A 17,149-nucleotide genomic window follows, 5' to 3' on the forward strand; every position below is an offset into this window, starting at 1 on the left:
TCATGATAGTGAGTGAGTTCTCACAATATCTGGTGGTTTAAAATGTGTGGCACATTCCCCTTCACATGCTGTCTCTCTTGTCACTATGTGAAGATGTGCTTGCTTCCCCTTTGCCTTCTACCATAACTGTAAGATTCCTGAGGCCTCCCCAGCCAAGCTTCCTGTACAGCCTGCAGAAGTGAGTCAACTAAACATCGCCTCTTTATAAACTACCCAGTCTCAGGTAGTTATTTAGAGCAGGGTGAAGACAAACTAATACAGCCTCCTTTAAACTCCTCTCCATTTATACATCAATCTTCCTCTATCTCATTGGACTTTTTTCCATGTTCCCTATTCTAGGCCATAAACTCCTCCTCTAACAGGCCAAATTTTGCTGATTTTTATATCCCCTATAGCCTTCTTAGTACAGTGCTCTGCATGCAGTAGGAGTTCACAGATGTTTGTGGGGGTTATAATAAAAGCTCAGGTAGAACTGTTCTCTGGATTTCTATATATGAAAGCACCCTTCAAAATGCCAAGAAAACATATTAGCCCAGGAATGAATCTCAACCCTATATCCTTACTCTTAATCTAATGGTAGTAACATTAAACATCCTTTTGAAAACTGTTTCATTACAACTATCTATTATAAAGGGGGGATATTTGACAAAGCAATGCTCTAAAATAAATGAGAAAAAATGAGTTTAAGAGTATGAGAAAAACAGCCAGGCACAGTGGCTCAAGCCTATAATCCTAGATCTTTGAAAGGCTGAGGCAGGCAAACTGAGCTCAGGACTTCAAGACCACCCTGGACAACATGGCAAAACCCTGTCTCTACAAAATATACAAAAATTAGCTGGGTGTGGTGGTGTGCACCTGTAATCCCAGCTACTCAGGAGGCTGAGGCAGGAGAATTACTTGAACCCAGGTGGCAGAGGTTGCAGTGAGCTGAGATCATGCCACTTTACCCCAGCCTAGGTGATAGAGCAAGACTCTGTCTGAAAAGGAAAAAAAGAGAGCAAGAGAAAAACAGTCTTACTAGGGAAGAAGGTCATCTTTTCCTTAAAAAAACAGAAGAGACAGAATAAGATAGGTGAAAACACAGTATCTACAATTATGGAATGGTAAAAGAACAAATACACAGTTGCCTCCCAGTAAAAAGTAGAGAAAATTATTTTAAGATGAAACATCTGGGATGGAAAAGGCTTTCAGATATCTAGTCTAATTCCTTAAGGTCACAAATAAGCTAAGTGATGAGTGAACTTGAAAATATGTAATTTTTATTCTCTCTATAAAGTAGTAATCAAGGCCATCTAATGAGGAAGAAGACAGGCCTTAAGCATTGTGGTAAAAATGCCAAAGAAGGCAGCTAAGGGGAAATATATTAAAAGTCTGGAATGCATGAACAAAAGGACTGCAGTAAGAACCCCGTGTAATAAAAAGCACAGATGAAGTTAGGACAAATCTGCAGTATCTGCCAGGCACAATGGCTCACACCTGCAATCCCAGCACTTTGGGAGGTCAAGGCAGACTGATCACATGAGACCAGGAGTTCGAGACCAGCCTGGTCAACATGATGAAACCCTGACTACTAAAAATACAAAAATTATCCAGATGTAGTGGCACACACCTGTAATCCCAGCTACTTGGGAGTCTGAGGCATGAGAATTTGGGAGGTGGAGGTTGCAGTAAGCTTAGATTGTGCCACTGCACTCTGGCCTAGGCAACAGAACCAGCATCTGTCTCAAAAAAAAAAAAATTTTTTTAAGTGGTATCCAAGTAGCACACTCAGGTGACTTTTCCCATAAACTCAGATTCTTTGATTTCAAAGCTCCTCTTCTCACATGGAGAAGAAATCAGTGACACTACAGGTTACCAAAAAACAGCTTTGGATCTATAACTGTGAGAGGCTTTGACAGTTTATGTGCAGGAAGTTCCCCAAAACAGGGGTGCTGAGGCACAAGGTATTAAAAACAGATACAGGAAGGACCATGCAACTTCCTTACTCCCACTCTCCATGTTGAGTTCTCAATTCTTAGTCTCTGTGGGACAGGTCTAGAAATCTCAAAGAAAGATATTCAGATAGTGGCAATCCTGACACATAAAATAAAATGCCATGAAATTTGAGAGAGAGAGGTAGAAAATTTAGGAATGAGAAAAATGAAGAACAAGCCTTTGGCTTTGAAGTATTTCTGTGATTATCAATTTAACTGTTTATCCACTGATAGGAGAATCGGAATAAGATATCTATTACTGTCTTCTAAAAAGCTAATTTTTTTTTCCAAAGCTATTTTTCACATTTGTCTTTTTTTTTTGAGATGAAGTCTCGTTCTTTTGCTGGCTAAAGTGCAGTGGCACCATCTAGGCTCTCTGCAACCTCCACTTCCTGGGTTCAGGCGATTCTCCTGCCTTAGCCTCCTGAGTAGCTGGGACTACAGGTGCACATCACCATGCCAGCTAATTTTTGTGCTTTTAGTAGAGATGGGGTTTCACCGTGTTGGCCAGGCTGGTCTCGACATTTTAACCTCATGATCCGCCCGCCTTGGCCTCCCTAAGTGCTAGGATTACAGGCGTGAGCCACCACACCCAGCCTTTTCACATTTCTTAAAGTACATTCTGAAACCAACTGGCCCTTAATAAGATAACTATAGTAACAATGCAAAGAAGGAATTATCTTCCAGGTACCATAGCCAGAACATCTTAGAGGGCACATCTGTTATAGATAAGAGATGCCAAGGCACATATTAATCATTCATCGTATTTGTTTTAAATTTATACTAGCAACTTGTTTTTTCAAACAAACAGATCTGGTCTCAGGACATTCTAGCAAAAAAAAAAGTTAAACATTAATAGTTCTGAAAATTATTCAAAAATGTCAGTTTATAATGTATTACTTGGTATACGGATTTTAACACTATTTAAAAAATTTTTTAATTTCATCAAAATTAAAAAAATATCAGTTTATAATGTATTGGTATACAGATTTTAACACTGTGTTAAAATCACTGATTTTTTTTTAATTTTGATGAAATTTAAGAATTTTTTAAATTTTTGATGAAATTACAAATAAACTTAAAATTTTGATGAAATTACAAATAAACTTAAATATAAATTATTGAAGAAATCATAGAAAAAATTTATTGCAATTTCTAACGACTTTCAATAATTTTAAAAAAACGATCAGCCTATATATCCATTTTTTAAAATTAAGACTTTTTTACCTTCTGTGTACTTATCAACATTGTTTTTGAGGTAAGACAACCATAATTCCTAGGAAGTGTTTAATTTGCTTGATCACTAATATGCAAAAATATGGAAGCATACTATTATTCTCAAGGTGCCACTTATCTAATAGTACCTAAAATAATCTTGACAGCAGTTGTTCACCTCTCTCCCATATTAAACATTCTAACATGAAATTATTAAATAGTATTCTGTATTTACTCCATGTTGAGAGGTTCTCTAAAAAACCCAAAAGATAGCACACTTCTTTAAAAACACAAAATTTTTTAAAACAGAAGTTGCTATGATTTGAATGTGTCCCCAAATTTCCTGTGTTAGAAACTTAATCCCCAAATTCATACAATGATGGTATTTGGTGGCAGGGTCTTTGTGAGGTAATCAGAATTAAATAAGGTAATGGGTTGGGGGTGGGCCATGATGGGATTGGTGGTTTTTGTAAGTAGGGAAGGAGAAACCTGAGGTGGCATCCTCCCACCTTCTCACCATGTGACTCCCTCCACTATGTTATGATGTAGCTAGCTAGAAGGCCCCCAACAGACGTCAACCCCCCAGTCTTGGACTTCCCAGCATCCAAAACTGTAAGAAATAGTTTTTAAAAATATATTACCAGTTTCAGATATTCTGCTGCAGTAACCAATAATGGACTAAGATACAAGTTTTTGCCTGCTAGCCATTAATAGAAGGTGTGATGTAATTCTGTACTTCTTTATGAACACAGTGAATATGACAATCAGAATAATATATCCACTTAAATATAAAGCTCTTTATACTTCATGTAATTTGGAAAACACATTCTGCTTAGCTCCCAAATATAATGCCCTCAAAAGGATGTAATATTCAAAAAGGTTTTATTTAGGATCTCTGAAACAAACTTAAAGATGAGAGTGTCACTTATATAACCTAGCTTCCCATATCTGTCATACTCATCCAGTGTCACAATAAAGAGTATTTAACAATGTAAATAATTCCTAACTCTCCCATTACCCTTAAAGACAGAATTGCATTTCCACCCTCTACTGGATCTTTCAATTTGGATATCACAACAACTGAAACTCAACACTTATTTTTAAAAACAACCATCATCATTCCTCCCACAGCCTCTCTCTTTACCTCTTCTCCCTCTCCTGTTTCTCATCTTTACTTGTCATTAACATCAATCCAGATACTCAAGCTATGAGCTGAACCATCTATTGCTGGTTTTTTTTAAGATCAAAAAATAAAATACAATTAAACCTAATAAAAACTTCTCATGAGTATCTCTGACCTATTTCTCTACCCTGTTTCCCTCATATCCAATCAGTTGAAAAGCCTCAACAGTTACACCTTCTTACTGCTCTCTTCTTCCATCCTGTCATTTCCTTTCCTACTTGTTATGTTCTCTATTCCTGCAACAGACCTTTCAATTTTACTGGTCTTCTTACTGTATACCTATAATATTACATGTTATAGATGTACTATTATACATCTATAATATTATCTCCAGAAATACCTATGCCCGAAACACAAATCAAAACTGAAAAGGTCCCATTAATTATAGAATTAAATCTAAACTATAGGCACAACATTCAGTAATCTTTATGACTTGGCCAGACTCCACTGGACTACCTGCCATCTCTTAAACAAATCAAACGTGCACTTTCAGACCCTTACACCTTTGATCGTACTATTCCTTTAATTTGAAATGTTCTTACTGCCATGCCTTTGCCTACAGAAGTCTGTCTCATTCTTCAGTGTCTAGCTTAGGTGCCATCTCCTTGATCCCTTGGTCATAATTAATCTTCTATCATGCTGTCAGCTGATATGTTACACTTTTTTTTTTGGCATTTTATCTTATCTGTAATACAATAAGTCATTTTCATATCTGTTTTCTCCACCTAATATAAAAGTGCCTGTGGCTACTGGGGACATTTAAGTCATCATCACAATCCTTTAGTCTGGCACATGGCATAATGCCTTGAACACAGTAGGCAATGGCAGGTGGGAGATGAGGAAAACAAATCTGTCAAAAGCCCTGCCTACGCGGAAATTCTAAAGTCATAATCTCTTACTGGAGTATACTTATCTAGCCAAACTGGAAAATGACTTTCACTCTCCCATTCAAGCTATTTCTCAGCTGCACTGTCCTTCCCCACGGTGGTAGTTATCTATCACTCTTCTCTTCAAGAAATACCTATGCCTCCAGGGAGAGCAAAAATTCAACCACCTGAAAGATATCAGCTACAGACCACCCGTGCCCAAAGTGATGTTTTAAACCTAAAATCAGCCAGTATAAAATGTCATTTGATCACATCCGAAACTGAGATAGAAATGTGAGTTCCCTCACTTAAACACCCTAACTTTCTCTACTCTGAACTCCCATAATAACTGCTGTCTATACAACTTGTTGACACTCAAAGATGATTTGTAAAATGCCTGTTCAGCACCCACCCATTCATGGAAAACACTTAGAGCCTCTCTGTGGGAACTCCTTCTCCCTCAATTCCAACAAGGAAACTATCATTTTCCTTCAAAATAATCTGGCCTACTCATAGTTGATCATTCCATGATAAGCACTCTGAACCAAGCTTTTCAAATATTTTTTCACGCTTAAGCTAACAAATCTTTTTTCTCTGATAACAAAAGATTTATGATGCAAGGTCAAAGAAAGAGTTCTTGTTTATTTGCCTGCTAGATTTTCCAATATTCTGAAGAGCCTGTGTTTAATAAGAAAGAATGAAGCTGAGAGGGCCAAACAGATGAACAGATGAAAATGAAGATTCATGGTAGCATTCAAATCCCTGGTTCCAGATACCCCTGAGATTCCAATTGCAAACTATATTTCCCTTAGTTTAGTTGTTCATCGCATCCTTTGATAAGCTCTAGACCGGACACAGGAGACCCAGTGAAATGGTCTCTAGGCTCCTTCACAGGTTTAAAAAATTATTGGCTCCTAAAGAACTTCTGTTTTTATAGGTTATAGCTGTCAATATTTACTGTATTAGAAATTATAACTGAGAAAATTTTAAATGTTTACAAATTAATTTTTAAAATAACACATAATGGAGTAACTGTTAATGCAGGTAACATATTCTTCATGTAAAATATATTCTCCAAAAAAATGTATGAGAAAAGAGTAGCACCAACTTACATTTTTGTACAAATTTTTACTATCTAACTTAATAGAAGATAGTTAGATTTCCTTATCTGTTTCTGCATTCAATATGTTGCTCTATATTGCTTTGGTTCATAGTATATGAAGAATATTACTTAATACAGTTACTTGTAAGTTAGATGAAATGTATAATCTCACCACATCTATAAACATCTGCACTCTATTCCATTAAAATCCACTGGTCTATCATTTACTGATGCTTATCACGAGTTGCATCACGCAGCGGTCATCTGAAAAATATCACTTCACTGAGCTATGCAGATCTTCCAGATATTAACACATTTGATTACAGTATCAAAACATTACATTCCTTATATATCACCAGGATGCAGTAAAGGATTAATAACTTAGTAGGGCTAGGCTGTCCACACCCTCGATATTCCAAAGAAAAGGGCCGGCCCTTGCCCACCTCCTGGGAGTTAACCTCTAAGCCACTGAAATATCCTGCTTAATAAAAATATCCTTTGTTTACTGAAAACCTTGAGCCACACCATTCAGATTATACTAACAATGTAATTTATGGTAGGGGCCTTGGTCCATGTAATATCAGTCTGACCTCTGGAGTCAAAACAGATGGAGTTACTAAAGTCAGCAATGTGGGCACTTTAGGCCTTAAAATCCCTGGACACCAAGACTCTGGTGAGTTCTCCTGGTTGGTAATATTTGACACGTGTTGTCACATACTGTTGCTGGGAAGATTAAGCACTGTCCCTATGACTCCCCTGGGACAAAGCAACTGGAAGCTTGCATCTAGTCTCTGCCCTATGCACCTCTTTTGATTGCTGATTTTAAACTGCAACCTTCTGCTATAATAAACTATTACTGTGAGTATAACAGTTTTGCCATGTTCTGTTAGTCCTTCTAGCAAATCACTGAACCTGAGAGTGGTCTCAGAGACTTCTGACAACCATCAATCTCAACCGAAAATTCATTAAGTATTTGGGAAGCCCTCAAAGTCACAGTTGCAAATACAAGTCCTCCAAAATTCTAATTTTTGCTTGAAAATTTAAATATTGCCTGAAAGCACCAAATACTGCCAGTTTTTGTTTCCTTGAAGTAACAGGCTTACTTAGTTCTTTTTCAAGAAAATGTCTGCCATGTACTGAAGTCTAAATAACCATAGTTTGTCAGTTATTCTTCAAAGTAAAACTAATGTGCCATAAAAGAAGTGGCTAGTTCAGCTATCAACTCAGTAATTGCATAACTACTTTTTCTAAGGACACTGCACTTCAGGATATAGTATGATGTGTTCTTTCAACTCACAAAATGCTAAAAGGACATATACTCAATGATTGCAGCTTAATAAAATTAATAATTTTTACTGTTCTATCAAAGACATTCTTAACTGGAACTGGTTTTTTTTTTTCCTACAGCTATGTGGCAGCAAAGAAAATACAGTAATTACTAGTATAGTTTGATGCATAAATTACATGGTAATGAATTATTTGGTACATTAATGCAATTACTACATTAATTTATACTAAGGCATCAGAAGTTTTTGCTTTATACCATAGTGCAAATGTCAAAAAACTGAAAATGGTAAATAATGCATTAATATTATGAAAATTATTTGACTTTACAGATCTCTTGAAAGGGTGTCAGGAAACCCCATGGTCTGGAACACTACTGAAGGCTAGAAGAGACTATCAATAGGAAAGCCATTCCAATCACTTTCTTGAACAGCCTTAACTAAGTCTGTCAGTGCCTACATGAAAGACAAGATCATCACCAATATTTTAACCATAATTTTCATTCCTTCCTACTTCTTTATTCAGAGCCTACTTAGCCTTCATTAGTTGTAAATTTTTGGTGGTCATTGTTTTTAAGTAAGATCAACTCTGTCATAAAAAATAACTCTGGAAATAAGTTATTTCTAAATAATGTATTAATACAACTCTATATTTTATTGATATGTTTTAAATTTAACTTTCTAGCTTTGAATCTTTCCTTTGGTTACAAATATTTTGATGATAAATTCCAGTCTCTCTTGATTAGTAATTTTTCTTTAGATGAATCATGCATTTAAGGAATTCTTTTTTAATATTCCTTATTTTCTTCTTGATAGTTTGCTATGATCCTCATCTTTAACACAATTTCAGAAATTATTTAGGCATATCTTACATATAACTTAAAGTTATTCACAAATAACCTCAAAGGCCAGGCGCAGTGGTTCATGCCTGTAATCCCAGCACTTTGAGAGGCCAAGGAGGGCAGATCACCTGAGGTCGCAAGTTTAAGACCAGCCTTACCAACGTGGTGAAACCCCATCTCCACTGAAAATACAAAATTAGGTGGGCATAGTGGCATATGCCTATAATCCCAGCTACTCAGGAGGCTGAGGCAGGAGATCCGCTTGAATCCGGGAGGTGGAGGTGAGCCACTATTGCACCACTGCACTCCAGCCTGGGCAACAAGAGGGAAACTCCATATTTAATTAAAAAAAAAAAAAGAAAAAGAAAAGAAAAAAAGAAATGAACCTCAAAGCAGTCAATTATTACCTAAATTACCTTCAACAGCAACAAGCTGCTTGACAGAAGTCAAGCCCCAGCCAATAACAGAAGTCTTTCCTGTAGTTAAAGCATTACCTCTCCTTCCTCTTTTTCCTGGTAAAGCCCTGCCTTCAAGTCACCCAACAAGTAGAAGCTTTCAACTAGCACATACACATAATTCCTAGAAAAGCATCTTATCACATATAAAAATTTAATGTATAATAGAAGGCATATCACAAAAAATATTCAACAAATATTGCTGCGACATTCAGTTCAATGCTTGGAAAGTAATCAACTTAGAATCCTAAACCATGCCAAATTAAATGTCAAACAAGTTAAAGTATTATTTTTTTAAAATACTATAAAAACTATAGGTGTATGTATAAAATACTGATATATATTATAATCTTTACTTAAAAGCCAAAACAAAAACCAAAGTCAAAGAAATATACAAAGACTGAGATTTGACAGTACAAACCATGGGTGAAAGCAGGCAAAATACAAGATACGTATGTGTTCACATAACACAAGAAAGGATCATCACTGTGGCTGTTTTCAGTATCATTGGATTAGGTAAAACTCATCTAATCACTAGAAATAAGAGTAAATAAATTATGTACATCCAACAGAAAACTATGTGGCTACTTAAAAGAGTAAAGCAGTTTAAATATTCACAAGTACACAAACACACCGTGTGTATTACCACACATTTATCTTCAAATCTTTGTATAAAAATTTCAATCAATGAGTCCTAATCTTGATCACCCTATTTAAAATGGCAACTTCTTCTCTGGTATTGCCAGTGCCCTATTATCCTACCTGATTACTTTTTCCTTTTTGCAGTAGCATTTACTTTCTTCTATACTATTTATGTGCTTATATTTATTACATGTCTCCTCCTAGCAAAATATAACCTACAGAGCAACAGTTATCTTAATCTGTTTATTCATTTATCCTAAGTATCTAAAATAAAATAGTGCCTGGGATAAGACAGGTTCTGGAAATTTCATCTATTAAATAAATCAATATACACAGAAATAGTAAATAATTGACCCTAAAAAGTCTAACTGGGAAACAGAGCCAGTGGCAGAAAGAGATCTTTTTAATTAAAGAGTACCTTTATTTATATGTCGTATTTTTTCCCTGTATGAAAATATGCATTGCCTATTAGAAAACTTAACAATCTATGCATTGCTTAAAGACAGGGATACATTCTAGGAAACGTGTCTTTAGGCAATTTCATCACTGTGCAGACATAAACTATATGTACACAAATCTGGAGCATGCAAAAGTTTTGTGATTAAGGTGATCTAACTGCACTCTATCTGCTTAACAGAAGAAACGCTAAGCCATCCTCTATAGCAAATGATCATTCAGATAACCTATACTATAAAATTGTCAAACGCAATGTCTGACATTTAACTAAAATGTAACACATGCCAAGAGACAGGATACAAGAAAACAAACAAAGTAAGACAGATTCTGGAAATTTCATCCACTAAATAAATCAATATACACAGAAGTAAAAGTAAATAAAGGAAACAAAGATACATAATATAAAACTTCAGAAAAAAGATCAAAAGTTGGTTCTTGGAGAGAAAGAGTTAACATTTTGTTAAGACTAATCAAAGAAGAAAAAGTCACAAATTATCCATTTTGGAGCCACAGGGGAATACAGTTTAAAATTACAAACAGAAAGCTATAACAGTTATTCAAGAAAACATAGGAAAAGACAAAATAAAAATAAAGATGGAATTTAACCATGAAATTTGAATATTTAAAAAGTAATCAAATTTATAAAATTAAGAGCTAAATATAATAATATTAACAGCAGATTGGGCATATTTTAAGAAGCTAATAATTTGAAAAGTTTCATAGAAAATACACTCACTAGAGCATAATAAGAAAACAAGGACAGAAAATACAGAAAAGTGGTATCTGTCAAACAGTAATGCAGAAAAAAAGAAAGTACAGAAAAGAATATAGATGAATGGACCCAGCAATCCCATTACTGGGTATATACTCAAAGGATTACAAATGATTCTACTATAAGACACATGCACATGTGTGTTCATTGCAGCATTGTTTACAATAGCAAAGACTTGGAACTAATCCAAATGCCCATCAATGATAGACTGGATAAAGAAAACGTGGCACATATACACCACGGAACACTATGCAGCCATAAAAAGGATGAGTTCATGTCCTTTGCAGGGACATGGATGAAACTGGAAACCATCATTCTCAGAAAACTGATACTAGAACAGAGAACCAAATACCACATATTCTCAGTCATAAGTGGGTGTTGAACAATGAGAGCACATGCACACAGGGAGGGGAATATCACACATCGGGCCTGTTGGGGGTTGGGGTGGCTAGAGGAGGGACAGCGGGGGGTGGGGGAAGTAGGGGAGGAATAGCAGCTGGTCGGAGGATTGGGGAGGGATAACGTTAAAAGAAATACCTAATGTAGATGACAGGGGGATGGATGCAGCAAACCTCCATGGTATGTGTACACCTATGTTAACAGTCCTGTACGATCTGTACACGTACCCCAGAACTTACAGTATAATATAAAAAATAAAATTAAAAAAAGATAACGTTTTCATTAATATGCACAACTTATTACCCCCAAAAAACAAAGATGAATGAGACATTGTTTTTAAAACTGGCTAACTGGCTGAGCAAGGTGGCTCACACCTGTTATCTGAACACTTCAGAGGCTACCAAGGGAAGATACTTGAAACCGGAGTTTAAGAGCAGCCTGAGCAACAAAGCAAGACTGTCATCTCTACAAAAAAGGTTTTCTAAAACAAATAAGCTGTGCACAGTGGTGCACACCTATAGTCCCCAGCTACTCAGGAGACTGAGGCAAGAAGACTGCTTGAGCCTTGGAGTTCAAGGATGCAGTAAGTCATGATCATACCAACTGCACTCCAGCCTGGGTGACAGAGTGAGATCCTGCCTCAAAAAAGGGGCAGGTGGTGGGAGGGTAAATATACATGTACAGTACCAGAAAGGAGGCAATGGGGAGTAGAACAAAAGCAAAATATGAAGAAAAATGGTCAAGAATTTTCCAAACTCAATGAAAAATATTAAGGGCAAAGATTCAAGGATTTCTATATACTCCAGCAACATTTTTTTTTTTAAAGGACACATATAGGCATATTATAGTAAAGATGCTAAAAACCAAAGGCAAGACTAAATTCTTTTTTCAACTTTTATTGTAAGTTTAGGGGTACACGTGCAGGATTGTTACACAGGTAAATGTGTGTCATGGGAGTCTGTCATACAGATTATTTCAACACCCAGATATTAATTAAGCCTAGTACCCATTACTTATTTTTCCTGATCCTCTCCTTCCTCCCACCCTCCACCCTCAATTAGGCCCTAGTGTTATTCCCCTCTATGTGTCCATGTGTTCTCATCATTCAGCTTCCATTTGTAAGTGAGAACATGCAGTATTTGATTTTCCCTTCCTGTAGTTTGCTGAGGATAATGGCTTCCAGCTCCATCAATGACCCTGCAAAATGGCATAATCTTGTTCTTTGTATTGGCTGCATACTATTCCATGGTATATGTACCACATTTTCTTTAACCAGTCTACTGCTGATAGGCGTTTAGGCTGATTCCATGTCTTTGCTATCATAAATAGTGCTGCAATGAACATACATGTCTTTATAATAGAGTGATTTATATTCCTTTGGTTATATACCCAGTAATGGGATTACTGGGTTGAATGGTATTTCTGTCTTTAAGGCCTTTTAGGAATTGCCACACAGTTTTCCACAACCATTGAGCTAATTTACACTCCCACCAACAGTGTATAAGCATTCCTTTTTCTCCACAACCTCACCAGCATCTGTGATTTTCTGAACTTTTAATAACAGCCATGCTGACTGGTGTGAGATGGTATCTGATTGTGGCTTTGATTTGCATTTCTCTAATGATTAGTGGTGTTGAGCTTCGTTTCATCTGATTGTTGCCCACATATATGTCTTCTTTTGAAACATGTCTCTTTATGCCCTTTGCCCACATTTTAATGGATTATTTTCCTTGTAAATTTGGGTTAATTTTTGTACATGGTGTAAGGAAGGGATCCAGTTTCAATCTTTTGCATATGGGTAGCCAGTTATCCGAACACCATTTATTGAATGGTCCTTTCCCCATTGCTTCTGTCAAGTTTGTCAAAAATCAAATAGTTGTAGGTGTGTGATCTTATTTCTAAGTTCTCTAACCTGTTCCATTGGTCTATGTGTCTGTTCTTGTACCAGTACCATGCTATTTTGATTACAGGTATCCTGTGATATACTTTGAAGTTGGGTAACAAGATGCTCATGGTTTTGTTCTTTGGCAAGACTAAATCTTAAAAGCAGTCAAATCAGAAAGACGTTATATTTAAAGAAACAGCAATAACATTTTTTGCTAACTTTGCAACAAAAATACTGGAAAGCAGAGAGAATGGAATATCTTCAAATTTCTGAAAGAAAGAAACTGTGAATCTAGAATCTAATGCACAGAGACGATATTCTTCAAAAACAAAAACAAGTACATTTTCAGATAAACTATATTTGACAACTAATGTTTACAAAAAAAAAAAAAAAAAAAAGTACTAAAAGAAGTTCCGTAGGCCAAAAAAAAAGAGATTAAAAAGTTTCTATCCTACAGAAAAGAATGGAAATGCAGCATAAAGAGCATCATAAAGAGTAAATATATGGGTAAACAAACACTGACAAGCAGTAACATCTGAGTATTAAAACATATACAATAGGCTGGCCACAGCTCCTGCCTGTAATCCCAGCATTTTGGGAGGCCACTTGAGGTCAGGAGTTTAAGACCAGCCTCCCAACATGGTGAAACCCCACCTCTACTAAAAATACAAAGATTAGCTGGGCGTGGTGACACAATCCCAGCCACCTGGAAGGTTGAGGCAGGAGAATTGCATGAACCCAGGAGGCAGAGGTTGCAGTAAGCTGAGATGGTGCCACTGCACTCCAGCCTGGGCAACAGAGGAAAACTTCATGTCAAATAAAAAAAAAAGAAAAAGTGCATAATAAACATGCAAAGCAATAATGTAAAAACCAGAAAGATAAGTGAAGTTCAGATGCTCTAAGTTCCTAGCATTGTTAGGGAAGTAGTAAAAGTAAATTTTTTCAGTAGACTGTAATAAGCCAATGATACATATTGTGATCTTTAGGACAACCACTAAAAGCCTAAGATTTCAGGCTATATAAAACAATAAAACCCACTTATATCTTTAATATAAGAACTAAGGCTGAAAGTAAAAGAACACAAGTTTTACCATAATAGCACTAATCAAAAGAAAACTGATGTCAGATAAACTAGATTTTAAGACAAGAAATATCAGCCAGGAGTGGTGGCTCACGCCTCTAGTCCCAGCAGTTTGGGAGGCCAAGCCAGATGTACCACCTGAGGTAAGGAGTTCGACATGAGCCATGGTCAACATGGTGAAACCCTGACTCTACTAAAAATACAAAAGTTAGCCGGGTGTGGTGGTGGGCACCTGTAATCCTGGCTACTCAGGAGGCTGAGACAAGAGAAATCACTCGAACCTAGAAGATGAAGTTTTCAGTGAGTCAAGATTGTGCCACTGCAGTGTAGCCTGGGTGACAAGAGCAAAACTTCATCTCAAAAAAAAAAAAAAAAAAAGACAAGAAGTATCAAAGAGAAGAGACATTTCATAATAATACAAGAACCAATTCATTAGAAAAATATAAAGCAAAATTAAAACTATACATGTTCTATACAGATAAATCCCCTAAAATAATAAATCCACAATAGAAGGATGGGAAACTACATTATTTTTCTTAACAGTTTATTTTAAAAGGAGATAAAAGAAAAAAATCAGTGAACATATGAAAGATATAACCAAGATTCATAAATATAACTGACCTATGAAGAAAACTGCATCTAATAAAAGTGTATGTGTATGCATGTATTCCTTTCAAGTGAACATAGAACATTCATCCAAAATCATATGCTGAATCAAAAAGCAAGTCTCATTTCAAAGGAGAGAAATCATTCAGAGCATGTTCTCTCAAGAGAACTAATCAAGAAATTACATGGCCAGACGCAGTGGCTCACGCCTGTAATCCCAGCACTTTGGGAGGCCGAGGAAGGCAGAACATAAGGTCAGGGGTTCGAGACCAGCCTGGCCAACATGGTGAAACTCCTGTCACTACTAAAAATAAAAAATTAGCTGGGCATCATGGTGGGCACCCATAGTCCCAGCTACTCGGGAGGTTGAGGCAGGAGAATCGCATGAACCCGAGAGGCAGAGGTTGCAGTGAGCCAAGATCACACCACTGCACTCCAGCCTGGCGACAGAGTGAGACTCTATCTCAAAAAAAAAAAAAAAAAAAAAAAAAAAAAAATTACTAATCCCTAAAAAACTGTAAGATTGTCATCTATTTGGAAATATGTCTTCACAATATGCTTGTGAAGAAATCAAATGCAGATAGGTCATATAATAAATTGTGACATGTAGCTGAAGTTATGCTTAGAGGGAAATCTGTAACCTTAAATGATTATATTAAAAAGAAGACTGAGAAGAATTATTTAAGTATCTACTGAAGAAATTAGAAAAGACAAAAAGGTAAACCTGAGAAGACAGAAAGAAAACAGGACAGAATTAATGAAATCAGAAGCAAAGGTACAACATAAGACTTCAACAAATGAAAAATTGGTTCTTGGCAAGATTAACGAAATTGGTAACTAGAGGAAGACTGAACAAATGAAAAAGGTCACAAAATATCAATTTCAGTAGTGAAAAAGAGACAGGTCTTACTGAAGGACAATCAGTCATGCTATTATACATTAAGAATGTAAGGATAGACAAATAGACCAATGAGACAGAGTGAGATGTAACAAACTCACACATCTATTGCCATTGATTCATGACCATGGTAAGCCTTTTTAAAAAGTATGAGCTTTTCACTTGATGGAAATGGGTCAACTAGATACCCACATTTTTTAAAATGAATCTTGACCTCTTCCTTGCTCCATTCACAAAAATTAATTCCGTATGTATATTACATCTAAAAGAAAAAGATAAAATAATAAAGCTTCTAGAAAGAACCGCAGGCAAATATATTCATCTCCTTGGAGCAGGCAAAGATTTCTCAGACATGACTCAAAAACCCTCAATCTGTATATGATTCAATTTTATTATATAAAACTGAAAAAATCAGCAATAATCTGGGATGTAAGAAGTTAGAATTCTGTTTATTCGGTAAGAGATGGTTGCATATTAGGCAGAAAGCAGGCACAAAAAGACATCTAGGATGCTGGTAACATTCTACAGTGCTTTATGTATGGATTACATAGGAACATGCACTTGTTAAAATTCATTGTGTTGAACATTTAGAACACTATGCTTTATGTGTGTTACACTTCAACCACAAAGAGAAAAACTGATATTAATTTCTGGTCAAAAAAAAAAGTACAAAATTGAAGATTTCTCTAAGATATATACTCATCAAAGGACTCACAGCCAAGACAGAGAATAACCAGAAATACATAAAAAAAAAAAAAAAAAAAAAAGAAAGACAAACCAATAGAAAACTGGACAAAAGACTTGAACAGCCACTTGAACAGAGGTTACAGAAATGACCAATAAACATGTGAAAAGATACACATTTCCATTAGTTATCACATCAAGAAAATAAAAACTAAAACCACAAGAGCCATTACACCACCAACCCACCGAAATCATTACAATGAAAAGAGTAAACAATACTAAGTCTTCACAAGAATGTAGAGCAACTAGAATTCTCACACATTGCTACTCAGAATTTAAATGGGTACAAACTCTTTGCAAAACTATTCGGCAATACCTAAGCTTATTATATGAACATCCTATGACCCAGCAATTCTGATTATAGGTGTATAACATAAATGTCTATATATGTTCATCAAAAGTCATTATCAGAAAATTCATAGTAATGCTATTTGTAACAGTCAAACTAGACACAATCTAAATGTCATATCCATCACCAATAGAAAAAAATAATATACTGCTGGTATAGTCACAATGTAACACCAGCTATGGAGATGAGTAAAATAGTGCTATATACAACAAAATGAATAAATCTCATAAACATAACAAAGTTAATAAAGTAACACACAAAAGAATAGATATTGGCTGGGTGCAGTGGCTCATGCCTATAATCAGGAGGCTGAGGCAGGCAGATCACCTGAGGTCAGCAGTTCAAGACCAGCCTGATCAACATGGTGAAACCCTGACTCTACTGAAAATACAAAATTA

At 35.9% G+C, this 17,149-nt stretch overlaps 2 protein-coding genes across 4 annotated transcripts in view; one reads left to right on the plus strand and one right to left on the minus strand.

The window, feature by feature from the left end:
- CCNH (cyclin H) overlaps positions 1-16,434 on the plus strand; it is a 111,913-nt gene extending 95,479 nt beyond the window's left edge. For all 3 annotated transcript variants that reach the window (XR_012513253.1, XR_012513257.1, XR_012513260.1), the window contains one exon: positions 7,956-16,434. The gene's annotated coding sequence lies outside the window, so the exon portion shown is untranslated. The remainder of the gene's footprint in view (positions 1-7,955) is intronic.
- RASA1 (RAS p21 protein activator 1) overlaps positions 1-17,149 on the minus strand; it is a 116,197-nt gene that overhangs the window by 71,957 nt on the left and 27,091 nt on the right. The window lies entirely within an intron of this gene.

The sequence above is a fragment of the Saimiri boliviensis genome, chromosome 1, assembly GCF_048565385.1.
Source record: "Saimiri boliviensis isolate mSaiBol1 chromosome 1, mSaiBol1.pri, whole genome shotgun sequence".
NCBI classification, from domain to species: domain Eukaryota; kingdom Metazoa; phylum Chordata; class Mammalia; order Primates; family Cebidae; genus Saimiri; species Saimiri boliviensis.